Below are 13,980 nucleotides of genomic sequence, written 5' to 3'. Positions count from 1 at the left end.
AGAAATAGAAGAAAGGAAAAAAGGAGGAAACATGGAAAAAAAGTAGAGAGAAAATAAGGGGAGCAAGAGAATCTGATCCAACCTACCCTGTGGGAACATTCAGGGATCTGAACGGACTCTACTTGTATGAAGTTAGCTACATTTAAAATTTAGGTTTTCCTACCGATAAGAAAAAGGGAATTAAGGTAAAAAAAGAAACAAAAAAAGGAAGATTTAAAAAAGGTATAGGAGCCTAGAGTTCACTGTTAGCTGGGGTCATCAGTTAATGAATTTGTTAAAGAAATGAGAAGAAATTTCTTCATTTTGTCTGGCTTTGTTATGCATTTATTAAAATGACGGTTAGAAATCTCCATGTTCCTTGAACCCACCTTTTATGCTGAGATATGTCGTGGTGACGCAACAGCAATACAATAAATCAACTATGGAATTCTGTCTGGTGCTGCTAAAAATCCTGGCGGCAGGTGCTTTAAGCTAAGCAGGTGGCCTGTTTCCAGAAACTGTACAATAAAGGAAAGGGAAAAACTGGGCGAAACCTAGGAAAGCCATAATTCACAGGCTGATTAGAAGCTGCAGGTCACGTTGACTCTGCCATAATCTAGCCTTGGTTCACCTCTGCTCAAGTGTTCAAGCAGCACCACTGGCTGTTTATTTCTTTATTTACTCTGAGATCCTCGCCCTGCTGAACCTGGATTCAGTTAAAACCCTTGGGTTTCTCTTGGAGACTTCAGAAAACTGTACTCCACGGCTTTTCATCAGTGTCTCAAATGGGACTGCCAATGGTGAAGATCTCTCAGGGAGAAACATGTCATCAAATATTGCAAGTTCTCAGTCACACCTTTAAATAAAAATTTTTTTTAAAAGTCCCTCTTTCTACCCCTCCCCAGCTTCTGCTCTCAGCAGGGAACTCTTTAAATAAAACAAACAAGTTCTCCAGCCTCTTCGGAGTCCCTCTTACTCTTGTCAGGACGGTGGTGTCCACTTTTGGCTATAAGATCTGTTTTTTATTGCCCAGTCTCTGGTGGTCTTGGCAAAACCTCATGCAGGTCCCCATGCCACACACCCGGGGAGAAGATCGTGGGATTTGGTGGTTACAGGGAGCAAGCCAGAGAGGCGTACGCTTTAGTCTCTGCTGAGCAACTCAACTCTCTGACCTTGTAGATGAGTCACTTGGATGCCATTGACTGAAAGGGAGAGTTTTGGGGGCAAATATAGGAATCTTTTCTGAAATCCAGATGCTGTTTGCGAGCTATGTTTTCCCAGGTCAAATAAACAAGCACCAAAAGCAGTCATCCAGGCCCCACGGAAAAAATATTATGTACCCCAGATGCTTTCATGGCTAGTGGGTGGCTAAATTAAGTTCTTGTTTTGTCTAAAGGCATTTGAGTATATAAAAAAATTACATAGCAAATATCTGGTGTCTTGACTCTCTCAAATTATGAAAACTACTACATAGTTTTAAAATATACTAGTGGCAAAGAATAAACATAAATTAAAATCCAATTTACCAAAGAAACATGTTGCTCACATATTGTAGAAAAGCAAAAAGCATCAAGTCAAAACATTTCAACGTCTTAGACGATTACTCACAGTTATGTCATCACCATGGACTGTTGAAGTGGAAACTTGGAGACCCTCATATTTCTCAGAAGAGAAACTACACATAATTTGAGATTTCTTGTACGACATTCAATCTTGATGAGAAAAAGTTCCATTAAATTCCAATTTCTGTTGAGAGGGTAACCAACATTTAAGTGCTTTATCTAAGGATGCTTTCTTTTAGAACATTTGTTGGGTTTGGGCGTTTACTTCCCTCCAACTCTGAAGTTCCAGAATAGATGTTCTGGAAACTCCCAAAGAAAGCCAAACGCAATCATCCCAACCTTTGTTAATTCCTGTTCCTTCCCTTTCCATCCTCTCAACCAAAGCCCCAGAAAGGCTGTGATCATGTCTGTCTGGCACATCTTACCTTTATGCACATCAGAAAAAAACCTTCTGAGTTGGTCAAACATTGTCCTCCTCCTCATCCTTTCTTTCCTCTTCTTTAGTGTCTGGGATGCTTGTTGGTTGACAATCTTTGCAACCCCTTGCCTCAGGTAGGATGTTCCTTACTTCTCCTTCAGCTCTCTAGGCTCTTCTCTGAAGGCCCTTAATCATCAAGCCAGCCATCATTTTAGCATTTATATCAGTGGCAGAAGGTTTGATGTAGAGATGCAAAAGAAAATAAAAGGGGTTGGGAGGTAGATCCGTGGAATGATAACCTTGGGTCCACCAGTAAGCTTTGAGAGGCAACGCTTTCCTCTCCAGGTTCTATTTTCCTTATGGTTATAATGATGGGGTTGAATAAGATGCTCACAGTCTTTTCTGAGCACACCGTATCAGTCAGGGTTTGCTAGAGAAACAGAACCTGTAAGATAAGTCTATATTATATATCTACATCTATATCATCTATATACATGTAAGTATATATAGACATTGATCATGAAGAATGAGCTCACATGGTTATGGAGGCTAAGAAGTCTCACAGTCTGCCATTAGTAAGCTGGCTACCCAGGAATGCATGTTGTGTATCTCAGTCTGTGTCCAAAAGCCTGAGGACCAGGAAAGCTGATGGAGTGATCCTAACCAGGGTGCTGGAGAAGAGACGAGCTGTCCCAATCAAGCTGTGAAGCAGGGAAAAATAAGCTAATTCCTCCTGCCTCCACCTTTTGTTCTACTCAAGCCTTGAATGGATTCCAGGAGGCTCAAGCACAGGATGGGAAGTGGGGCAATGAACTTTCGGGTCCAACAGTTCAAATTCTAATCTCATCCAGAAATATTCTCCAAGACCCTCAAGAATAATATCCAGGGAAGACACCTGTTAGCCAGTTAAGTTGACATATAAATTAACCATCACACCACCTTTAAATGTTTAATGATCCCCCCCTCTTTTCAAGTAATTTATGTGCATTTTAAAATGGCTTTCTGGAAACTTTTCCCTAAAGTTTGCCTTCTCTTGGCTGAAATTCTCCATGGTGAGAATTTCGGGCCAGGTCCAGGGGTTGTCAAACTTTTTATAAAAACCGCCCACTTTTGCAGTGCTGGTAGACCTGGTCCCTACCGCCCACTAGTGGGCGTTCCAGCTTTCATGATGGGCCAATCGCGGCGCTGTTTGGTTGCACGGTAGGGACCAGGTTGACCAGCACTGCAAAAGTGGGCGGTTTTTATAAAAAGTTTGACGACCCCTGCACGGTAAACCATGGTAGGGGTTTCTAGGCTGGCAAGATCATCTGAACCTCCATAAACCATGTAATAAAATAATAATTAAACATTTATTAAGCACTACATACATACAAAAATTTATCATGTGATTTTGAAGTGTGGTATTTTATTCTTACAGAAGCATGTGAGATAAATATGATTATACCATTTTTTTTTTGACAGAGACAGAGAGAGAGAGAGTCAGAGAGAGGGACAGACAGCAACAGACAGACAGGAAGGGAGGGAGATGAGAAGCATCAATTCTTTATTGCAGCACCTTAGTTGTTCAGTGATTGCTTTCTCATATGTGCCTTGACCAGGGGTGTGGGGTGTGGGGGGAGGCTACAGCACAGCGAATGACCCCTTGTTCAAGCCAGCGACCTTTGAGCTCAAGCCAGCATCCATGGGATTATGTCTATGATCCTACACTCAAGCCAGTGACCCCTCACTCAAGCTAGTGAGCCTCCGGTCAAGCTGGATGAACCTGCGCTCAAGCTGTTGATCTCAGGGTTTTGAACCTGGGTTCTCTGTGTATCAGTCCAATACTCTATGCACGCCTCCACTGCCTGGTTAGGCTGATTATCACCACTTTACAGATCAGAAACCTGAGGAATAGAGAGGTCACGTAAATTGCCACAGGTACACAGCTGATAAATGGTAAAGCTGAGATGTGAACCCAATCTGGTCAGAAAGCCATACTCTTTAAAAACGATGTGCTGAGGAGGTCTTCCAGTAGTGCTCATACCTTTTGTTGAACTCTTTCACAAATATAAAACCAACTCTTCATCTATAGACTCCACAATGTTGCCATTGAACCTAACTTCTACAAGCTATAGCTTTATAGTCTCTAAAGTCTCCTTGATTATGTTAATGTAAGCAAGCAAATCCTCTGTCCTGTTTACTGCCATCCTCTGTGCCTGACTAACATGGCCATATGGCCATGAAAATCTATCTACACACACTCTAAGGTTCAAAGTCCCAGGTTTTGTGTCCTATCCTTGTAACAACTTGTCCTGCTGTGTCTGCCGGCTCAAACCCCACCTTCTTCATCAGTCTTTTCTGGCTAAAGCAAGCAGCTCTCATATTCACTCACCTATTATCTAAGATTTACTTAGCACCACACTAGGATATAAAAGAGCCATGTTAGATAAGATACAGGCTTGAACTCACTGAGTTTAAAATCAAGACAAGGAAACTGCCCAAGAAGCAGTTATGAAACATATTAATCAAGTCCCCATGTGCCAGAGAGGTAATAAAATTAACCTACACAAACTCTTCAGAGTAAAATGTGTTCTTTAAAAAAGCAGGTATCAAAATTATATTTCTCATTTCAATCTTCTCTGTTCTTATAATTTTGTGTTCTTAAACAGAATGAGTAATTGAAGGATAGAGACAAAGTGTATGTACCCACTTGTACACTACTGTATGCACGTGCACCAATATTTAAGGGAAAAAAATCGCTTATTACTCATATCTTGATGAATAGAAAAATGGCACTTCACCCCTTGCTCCATCTTCCATTGAAACCTGGGCACGCCTACATTGTACCACAAACCCGGTAGGTATGGATTCAGTCTGTGGCTTTTGTAAACATCTTAGTTCAAAGATCTTTTATGTTGAAAATGACATCAAAATATTTTATAAATTTTTCTGGCATTACAAGATATTGAGAATATGAGAGAAGTGTTGGATGAATCCTGGAAAATTTTGAAATTGGTCCTTAACTTTACGGATTGAGACCACAATGGTTCTCCAAGTCTTACTATATAATTAATTCATGCAAAGCTTATTTTAAATTAAAAAAAAAATTACCCTAATTGCTGATTTAAAAAAATTAATGTGAAATTCACATAATATAAAATTAAGCATGTTAGATTGTACAATTCAGTGCCATGTACTACAGTCCCAGTGTTGTACCACCATCACCACTATCAAGTTTCAAAATATTTTCATCACCTCCAAAGGAAACCCTGTACCCATTGCTCGTTTACTCCCCTCCTTTCCCTCAGCCCCTGGGAACCATGCATCTGCTTTCTGTCTCCTTAAACTTGCCTATTTGAACCACTTCATACAAATGCAATTATATCATATATGATCTTTTTTGACTGGCTTCTTTCACTTAGTATAACTTGTTGAGCAGTGATGGAACTCAAATAATTTAACAACTGGCTCTCTGCCCTAATGACTGTTTTAAGTACATAAAAAAAGGGTATACCAGAAGGTAGTTTTATTATTTCATGCATTTAAAACTTAAATAAGAACAGTAAAAGTGGTATACAAAACTAGATTATAAGAGTTTTAAAATATTAACAAAAAATATTAAATCATACCTGACAAAAAACAATAAAACTGTTATTTAAGTTATTTCCAATGACAGCTTTTCACACCCTGGTTATTTGGCACTTTTTCTCTTTATAGTATATGTTTATTTACTGAAGTAAAAAATGCGAGGGAATTAAAATGTAGTATTTCATCAAAGGTATAATGAGTTTTATGAAATGAATAAATAACTATTACAAACATAGTTCCGTCAATTATTCTTCACCTATGGACAGAATGAACATCACTTTGGGCACTTAGAATACACTGTTGCACAGATGAATGTTAAAAGAGTAAGGAATGTAAATTTGTGATTTCCACATTGGGCGGCTGCCCAGGCACCCACCTTAAAGAGAACCCTGATTACAAATGCCATTTTAACAGCTGGTTCACTGAATTCAACAAAAAAATTAGGTATCGGTTTGCTGTACTGGTGAGAACCAGCTGAATCCCACTGCTGGTTTTGAGGCTTATTCATTTTGTAACATGCATCAGTACTTCATTCCTTTTTATTGCTAAAATATACTCCAGTGTATAGATATTCACAAGAGCCAAAGAGTAAAAACAACCCAAATGTGTGGCAATGTATGAATGAGTAAAATGTGGCATAAGGCTGCTACAAATATTTGTGTTCTTGTAATTTTGTTCAGACATGTGTTCTTCTTTTTTTCTTTTCAAGTATGCAATACATTATTAACTATAATTATCATAATGCTGACTAGGTCTCCAGAACTTATTCATTTTGTAACCCCAGGTTTGTACCCTTTGATAAATTTCTCCTCTTTTCCCTTGACCCCTCAGCTTCTGGTAACCAACATTCAATTCTGTTACTATGAGTTCAACATTTTTTATTTCTTTTTTAAATTCTACAGATAAGAGATTATGCAATTGTCTTTCTGGGTGTGGAAACCTATATATATATTTTTTTCTTCTTTTTTTTTCCCCCTGAGCATATCTATAACTAAAGGTTGTTCTCACTGCTTCCGGCACTCTCCTTACCCCATTATTGAACTAATTCAAGTTCCTTCTTCAGGTCTTGACTTAGATGTACTTTCCTCAAGATACCTTTTCTAACTCTTAGTCTGTCTTAGGTACTAATAACTCTGTGTCTCTAGAACAGCCTATAACAGCCCCTATTTTTACCTTGGGACCAGCCTAGAGTCGGTCTGCCTCAGGTCAGCCTGTAGTGTGTGGGTTTTTGCCTTCAGGCAAGAAAGATTTCACAATACGAGTCCAGGTGATTTGGAGTGTACATTGTTTTTTTGTATTTTTCTGAAGTGAGAAGTGGGGAGGCAGAGAGACAGATTCATGCATGTGCCTGACCGGGATCCACCCAGCATGCCCACTAGTAGATGATGCTCTGCCCATCTGGGGCGTTGCTTCTTTGCAACAGGAGCCATTCTAGTGCCTGAAGCGGAGAACATGGAGCCGTCCCCAGTGCCTGGACCAACTATGCATTAATGAAGCCTTGGCTGCAGGAGGGGAAGAGAGAGACAGAAAGAAAGGAGGGGGGAAGGGTGGAGAAACAGATGGGTGCTTCTCCTGTGCGCCCTGGCTGGGAATTCAACCTGGGACATCACATGCTGGGCTGACACTCTAACACTGAGCCAACCGGCCAGGGCTGAGTGTATATTTTTTAAAAGCTGGGGATAGTGAAACAAAGAAAGGAATAAGGATAAAAGAAGCAACAGGAGATCCTAGGCGGTGCTCTGTTTTGGCTCCCTACAAAGTTATAGGAAAGAAGTGAGTCAAGGCAAGGCTGCTGGTAGCTCACGAGAAAGTTGGAGAATAAGGAGATCTTGTAGACAGGTTCAGGGGACTGGCCCAGGCAAGGTGCCACCACCCATTGCTCCCCAGTGCCAAGTCTCATGGGGACACTTAAAGTTTAGGAAAGTGGAAATGAAAAGTTCATGCCTGAGAAGAGTCATAGATATGCTCTAGAGCAAGTCCACAGTGGGTCTTTGTTTTGAGGGTTTTTATCTTCCTGCTAAGGTGAGAATTTTAGGGGAGAGTTTTAGTAGAATATTTTTAGTTTTCTAGGTGGGTTTTTAATATACTGATGTATCAAAATGAGTGTATAGGGGAGTTTGAGATTATTCTTTGGTGGATTTTACTGTTTTACTTTTATCTTGGGTCCATCTGGCTCTAATCATGTTTTGTTATTTGTTCCCCTAACTTCATTCATCCTTGGGTTTAGCTGGCACAAATGGCATTAATTGGGTCTCTGTCCTCTATTTTCTCAACCAGGGTGATTTAAGCTATATATTCTCTGGTTAGGGAGGGGAAGTATAAACCATTTGCTCTCAAGTGTCCTTGGTTAAGAAAGATAATGTCTTGAGATTCACTAGCTGGCCGTTAAGGTGTTCAAATTATTTTGCCTTGTTAAATTATTTTGTCTCAATTATTCTATTCCACTTTCCCAGGAATTTTCCTAGCTTCTTACTATCCTCCCTCACTATTACTGATCTTTCTCTCCAATGAACTGTGAATCCCTCTGAATGTTAGTGCCACCAGGGAAAAGTATGACTCCCAACTTTAGCACAGTGCTGGCTCACAGCAAGTGCTCTTATTTAACTTTAAATTAATGCATGAAATACATGTACCTTTTGGGTTGTCTTTGGGGAAAAAGATAGAAGATTCTTAGACAGGGTCTAAATCAGGGGTTGGGAATCTTTTTGACTGAGAGAGCCATGAACGCCACATATTTTAAAATGTAATTCCATGAGAGCCATATAATGACCCGTGTACATTGTGCATTATCCAATAAAAATTTGGTGTTGTCCCGGAGGACAGCTGTGATTGGCTCCAGCCACCCGCAACCATGAACATGAGCGGTAGGAAACGAATGGATTGTAATACATGAGAATGTTTTATATTTTTACTGTTATTGTTTTTTTTTATTGAAGATTTGTCTGCAAGCCAGATGCAGCCATCAAAAGAGCCACATCTGGCTCACGAGCCACAGGTCCCCGACCCGTGGTCTAAATGGATGACAGTGTGTTCCAAACAGTAAATCTTAAAGGTAGGTGGATTCATTTAACTAAATGTGGCCTTTCAGAGAAACTGATCTACCATTTTTTGTGAGTGGCACCATGCCCTTGTATGCCCATTACCCAGTATAAAATCTTTTAAATGGTAGATTTTCAGAAACAAGGTTAAAATGCAAGTATTTACCATAAAGAATGGAAGGGTCAGCTGGCTAGAGAAGTAAACAGGAAAAGAGACCCCAGTGGAAACTGAAAAGGGTTATTGGTTCAGCAGAAATATGTTTAAGATAGGAGGAAGGGAACTGAGGCATCCACAGAGGGTCATAGACATGGTGCTATCAAAGGCAACATCAGAAATATGTTACCTTGGATGTGGAGGTAATGGTTTAAAAAATATCTTTACAGTGACCCAAAGGTTAACGAAAGTTATTTGTGCCTTTTCAATTTCAAGCATCCAAGTTATTTTCTCTCTTAAGATTAAAGCAGTTCTGGGGCCTGGGATCGGGGTTAGATGTTTCTTTACTTTATCATTGTTTTTGTCCATGTTTGTTAATCTGCCTCGTCTGATGGAATGTGAGTGTTAAAAGCACTCAGCCCAGAGCCTGGTACATGGCAAGGATAGTGGGTGAGAGCTTCAACCAGTGAATAAAATGGGTCAGTGGAGGAAGGGTTTATAGCTAAATGGTTTCTTTATATTTAAGGAAGAAATCTCATTTTCTTCCCAGTTTTTTAATTAAAGATTCTGAATTGCTGGAGGGAAGGGAATAGATAACCTTGTCAGGCAGCCCTGTTCATTTACCTTTCTTTCATCTTTCAAACATCTATTGATCAATCACTCTATGCACAACACTCAAATAGGCACTAAGTATATGCAGATTAATAAGAGAAGAATCCTGCCTGCAAAGCAGTTTGTCACATACAGACAGATGATTGTACACTTGTACACTGTGATCAAATTTTGCTTAATATCAGCAAATAAAGATGGATTATTTTACTCTCTGGAATCTCTAAACTCAGGAGAAAAGTTTTGTTTACTGATCAGAGAATGATCCAAATATAAGGGCACAGGACCACCTACTGGAAGAACAACCTGAGTCTATGTCCTCATGTAGCTGCGATGAAGTTTAATACAAAAACAAGTATAGAAGACTGGCCTGTACGTAATTATTTAGCTGGCTGAAGTTTAATTAGAAAGCAAGTACAGAAGATTTGTTTTCCTGTTTTAATTCTAACAAAGATAAGTTTGATCCTTTCAAGTATTCGGGAAGTCTTTTCTTCCATTTATGGCGGCTCTTATTATTCATGATAGGACAAAAGGGAGAATTAACAGTAGGGTTAGAAATATCTGTCATGTCCTAGGGCTGAACACAATCGAGTTCACCTGACAACGTTAAACTTTGTCTCTTTCACAATTAAGGGGGGAACCGCATTTACTACCTGCCTACAGATTTTGTTTCACTCTCAAATGACTAGAGGAGTAGAGAAAATAAATAAAAATCTTATGTTTGAGTGTCGGCTCCACAGTTCACTAACTATGTGTCCTCAGGCAGGTCACTTACAGTCTCCTCACGTGTTCCGGGAGGTGAACAGGGCGGCTCCACTCTGAAAGGCAGCCACGACCTCGAGGTTTTGCTCTGGTGTGATCAGACTCTGCTTCCGAGGGAGACACAGGCAGGGTGGTCGGGTTAACAACTCATTGTCTGGGACTCAGACTTCCAGGGCTTTGTAAGGCAGGTGGCCCAGCGGCAAGAATTTGGGGCTTTCACATCAGGCAGACCTGGGCTTGAGTCGTCGGGTTAGAACTCACTGAAACTTACTAGGTTAGCCGTCCTTGAGGAAGTTACAGACCTCGAATCTATTACTGAACCTGTAAAATGAAAATACTATTTATACTTCATGAAGTTGTCATTAGAATGAAAAGAAAAAAGTTAACAAATGTCTTGGTTATCAATACATAACCGTGCTCTCTCTGCAAACGCAGTTATCGGCCAGTGTGTAGGCAGTGAAGGCAGGCCTGCAGCAGGGCCAGGGCCACTTCCCAGGAAAGTCACAGGTCTTTGGTACCAGGAAGGCGCACGCAACCAGGAAAACTGATTTTCATGGACTTCAGCAAACTGAAGGTAGGCTTCCCTGAAGTAAGACTAGATGAAAAAAGATTTCCCGGACAAGGGGAACTTGGTTGCAAATACCCATTTCTATTTCTAAGCTTCTGTGATGCCAGCCATAGCTGGCAAGACTGATTTTTCCAAGAGGGAAATTCCCTCCATGCTGGCTCAGGGAAAAAGTCCAGACTTCACCCTGTCTCTTTCCAGAAAACAAGAATCTCTCAGTTTGTGTTTACGAGAAGATTGGTGTTTCACTCCAGCTGAAGGTGAAAAGAATGTCCCCCTCCTCTCAGCCAAGCAGAGGGAGCCCACAGACTTTGCTGAAGGTGTGGAGGGCGGTTTCTTCCACGTGACTGCATGTGCGTGTGGGAGCTGGGGAGCCGGGCAGAAGGCAGCTTGGACTGGGGGCCTCGGAGCTGGGATCGCCGCACGCTCGTACACTGCATATGTTGTGCCTAAGCGGTTGGAAGTGGAGCCAGAAATAACTCTCTCTTGAGACAGAGCAGGGCAGTTCCTACTGGCTTGGTCAGGGGGTGGCTCCCCCTTCTTCTGTCCTGGAGGAGCTGCTGTTGACAGGTTGCTGGGGTCCTTTCGGTTTAAATCTCTGTGGGGAGCATGTGTAAGGGACACCGGGAAGGAGAGGGGAAGGCTTGCTGAGGAGAGACGGACACCTGGTGGGTGGGACTCCTACAGCTGCTTGGGACTCAGGCCCATCACAGGACTGGGAGGGGGTCCATAGGTGAACCCCAGGTTCTGAGCAGATCAGACCACAATAGCAGATGTCTTGTGTGTTGGTCAGATGGGGACTGACCAATCTCTTGCGTTTTATCCCAATGGGAATGTGGCTGAGCAACCCAATTATCCAGAGTGTTGCTGAGGAGACATAACCAGGTCTATCCTGATACAACCATTGGTAACCTTCATTCCTGACTCTTGGACAAATGGACCAAAAAAGACATCATGTAAAAAGTTACCCAAAATAAAGACTTATGAACTCTTTGGGTAAAAACTCTTGATGCCTGGACCCGGTTCTAACAAGGGGTTCTAGGAATAATGTGGCCCCGTGTTCTGTATTCAGCTCTCTTTACTGTATTCCAGAAGTTGTGTGACCAGAGGGCCATGTGTAGCCCTACTGCATCACCTCCTACCCCGCTGGATCTCTGCGCAAAATGGAACCTAAAAAGATCTTCCTGGTAGTCATCTTTAGTAATCATACATTTACCAAACTTGAAAGAAGTGAGACTATTATTCAAGGGCAAGAGGCAACGAACGTGTATTTTACAGACAACAACAGCAGTAATAATCATGACGCCCGCGGTGCGCGAGGCTCTCTGTTGCTGGGCTGCTGCAGCTCTGGCTTGGCCGGCCTCCTGGGCTGGGCAGCCGCCATCCACTTCGTCTCCCCCTTCTCTTGTTGGCTGAGCTCCATCCTCCTCTTGGCTCCAGCAGCTCTATTCCTGGCTGGCTACGCTAAGCCCACATAATATTTTACGCAAATTTATATGAACCCCGTTACAGAGCCTAGCAAAGAGGCACTGGTTCTTTTCCTCGATAAAATTAATCATTTATAACTTGGCTGTAAGAAACCCATCCAACTTGTGGGTGCTCAGTTTCTGTTCATAAGAAACATGCCCAGCCCCACTCTAAAAAAAAAGAAAAGATTTCCCATTCCTCTGCCTGGCTCTGGCCCCCACAAAGTGCCATCTACTTTGGAAATTCCCACCAGTCTCATGTAGAACCACACTCACAAGTTGCCTGGGAATTTCTCCCAGAAAGCTCCTATCTACCCCATTTCTTGGGGCTTGATTTCCCACAGACCCCTGGGTGGTTTAGATTGTTGTCTCTATCAACAACATGATAGACTTACTGTGTTTATCAAGCTTCTCCAAAGAGTTGTGGGAATCATTTGTGAATTACTTCTTTGATTTTTTTTCTTAAACAAAATTCTGTTTTTACTCATGTTAAATGACTGTTCCCAGAGAACAGTTTCTTTAGTGGCATTGTTATATGAAGGAGGGAGACGTAGTCCCTGGTTCTAACAGAAATCAGCAAAGGCACCAAATTCTGGATTTGCAATTAAGACAAAAAAGTTCAGCCAAAAAGCACCTCAATCAGCCCTTGTTGCCTCATTAGTAAAAAAGGTAACTAATTTTTCACCACTAAAGAGAAACTCTAAGGACTGCACTATATGTGTCGCCACATACATACTGCTTCTATACATAGGCTGTTCTAGGAAAACAGAATAGAATTTCTCTGCTCTTGTTTTCATTAAGCAAAGACAAATAGTAGATCATAGCATCTAGCACCTCAAAGTTTTCAACAAGTCAAGGGAAATGGAAAGAGCATTTGTGGATCCAGTCATTTTTCTCAAGCAGCGTGGGTGGTGGTGGTGTGTGTGTGTGTGTGTGTGTGTGTATGTGTGTGTTTCTACCTGGTGCTAGTGAAGGCTTAGTCAACTGTGCTTATAGCTCCAGCTTAGGAAATGTAATTTCTGCTTTCTTTTTAAACACCTAACTCTCTTTTTTTCTAGCAACGAGTCATGGCAAAAATACACTTAGGGAAGCTTTCTCAGATGACAGTAAAGTAAATTGGGACACCAATGAGCACCACTTCCCAGGTAAGTGACCAGAATTCCAATGAATCATTTAAAAATAAAGCATCTAAAGCTCAGAGATGTTGTCAGATTTGTTCAATCATGCAGCAGTGATTTAGTAACAGATAGGATTAAAGGTTAAGTCTTCAAATTTCTAATCTAATGTTTCGTTCTTGACTTCATTTACTATCTTTCTTTGTCTCAAATGTTTTAGGCAGCATCCTGGATGCTCAAGGTATATGTCATAATTCTTTCCATAAGACTTCCATACTAGATTGCTCACAATATATTCTTAATATCTATTAAATAGTCAGGGAGTAAATATATGCCTAAATCAGCATCTGCCAAACAGCCTTGTTTAGTTAATCTATATAAAACAGTGACTACCACAAACAGGATGAGCACATGCAGAGACACACCCACATGCACACACAAATCCAGGAATTGGAACTCAGGATTCAGTATCTGGACACAACAACAACAGGGTTCAGGGGGCCAGGTTTTACCAATAAGAGACAAAACAAAGGAGCACTCTTCTTAAAGTTAACTTGGCAAGATCATACTTTTGATTTTTTTAAATGAACTTTTTATTTTAAAAAAAGGTTAGATTTACACTAAGTAACTAAAAATAGTGTCAATGTACCCAGCATCTACTGAGCCTTATTGTTAAGGTCTTCCATTAATGTAATAAACTTGTTACAACTAATGAATCAATATTGATACATGATTAGCTAAGTTA

Source organism: Saccopteryx bilineata, chromosome 2 (genome assembly GCF_036850765.1).
Source record: "Saccopteryx bilineata isolate mSacBil1 chromosome 2, mSacBil1_pri_phased_curated, whole genome shotgun sequence".
NCBI lineage: Eukaryota > Metazoa > Chordata > Mammalia > Chiroptera > Emballonuridae > Saccopteryx > Saccopteryx bilineata.
This window is presented reverse-complemented; position numbering follows the sequence as displayed.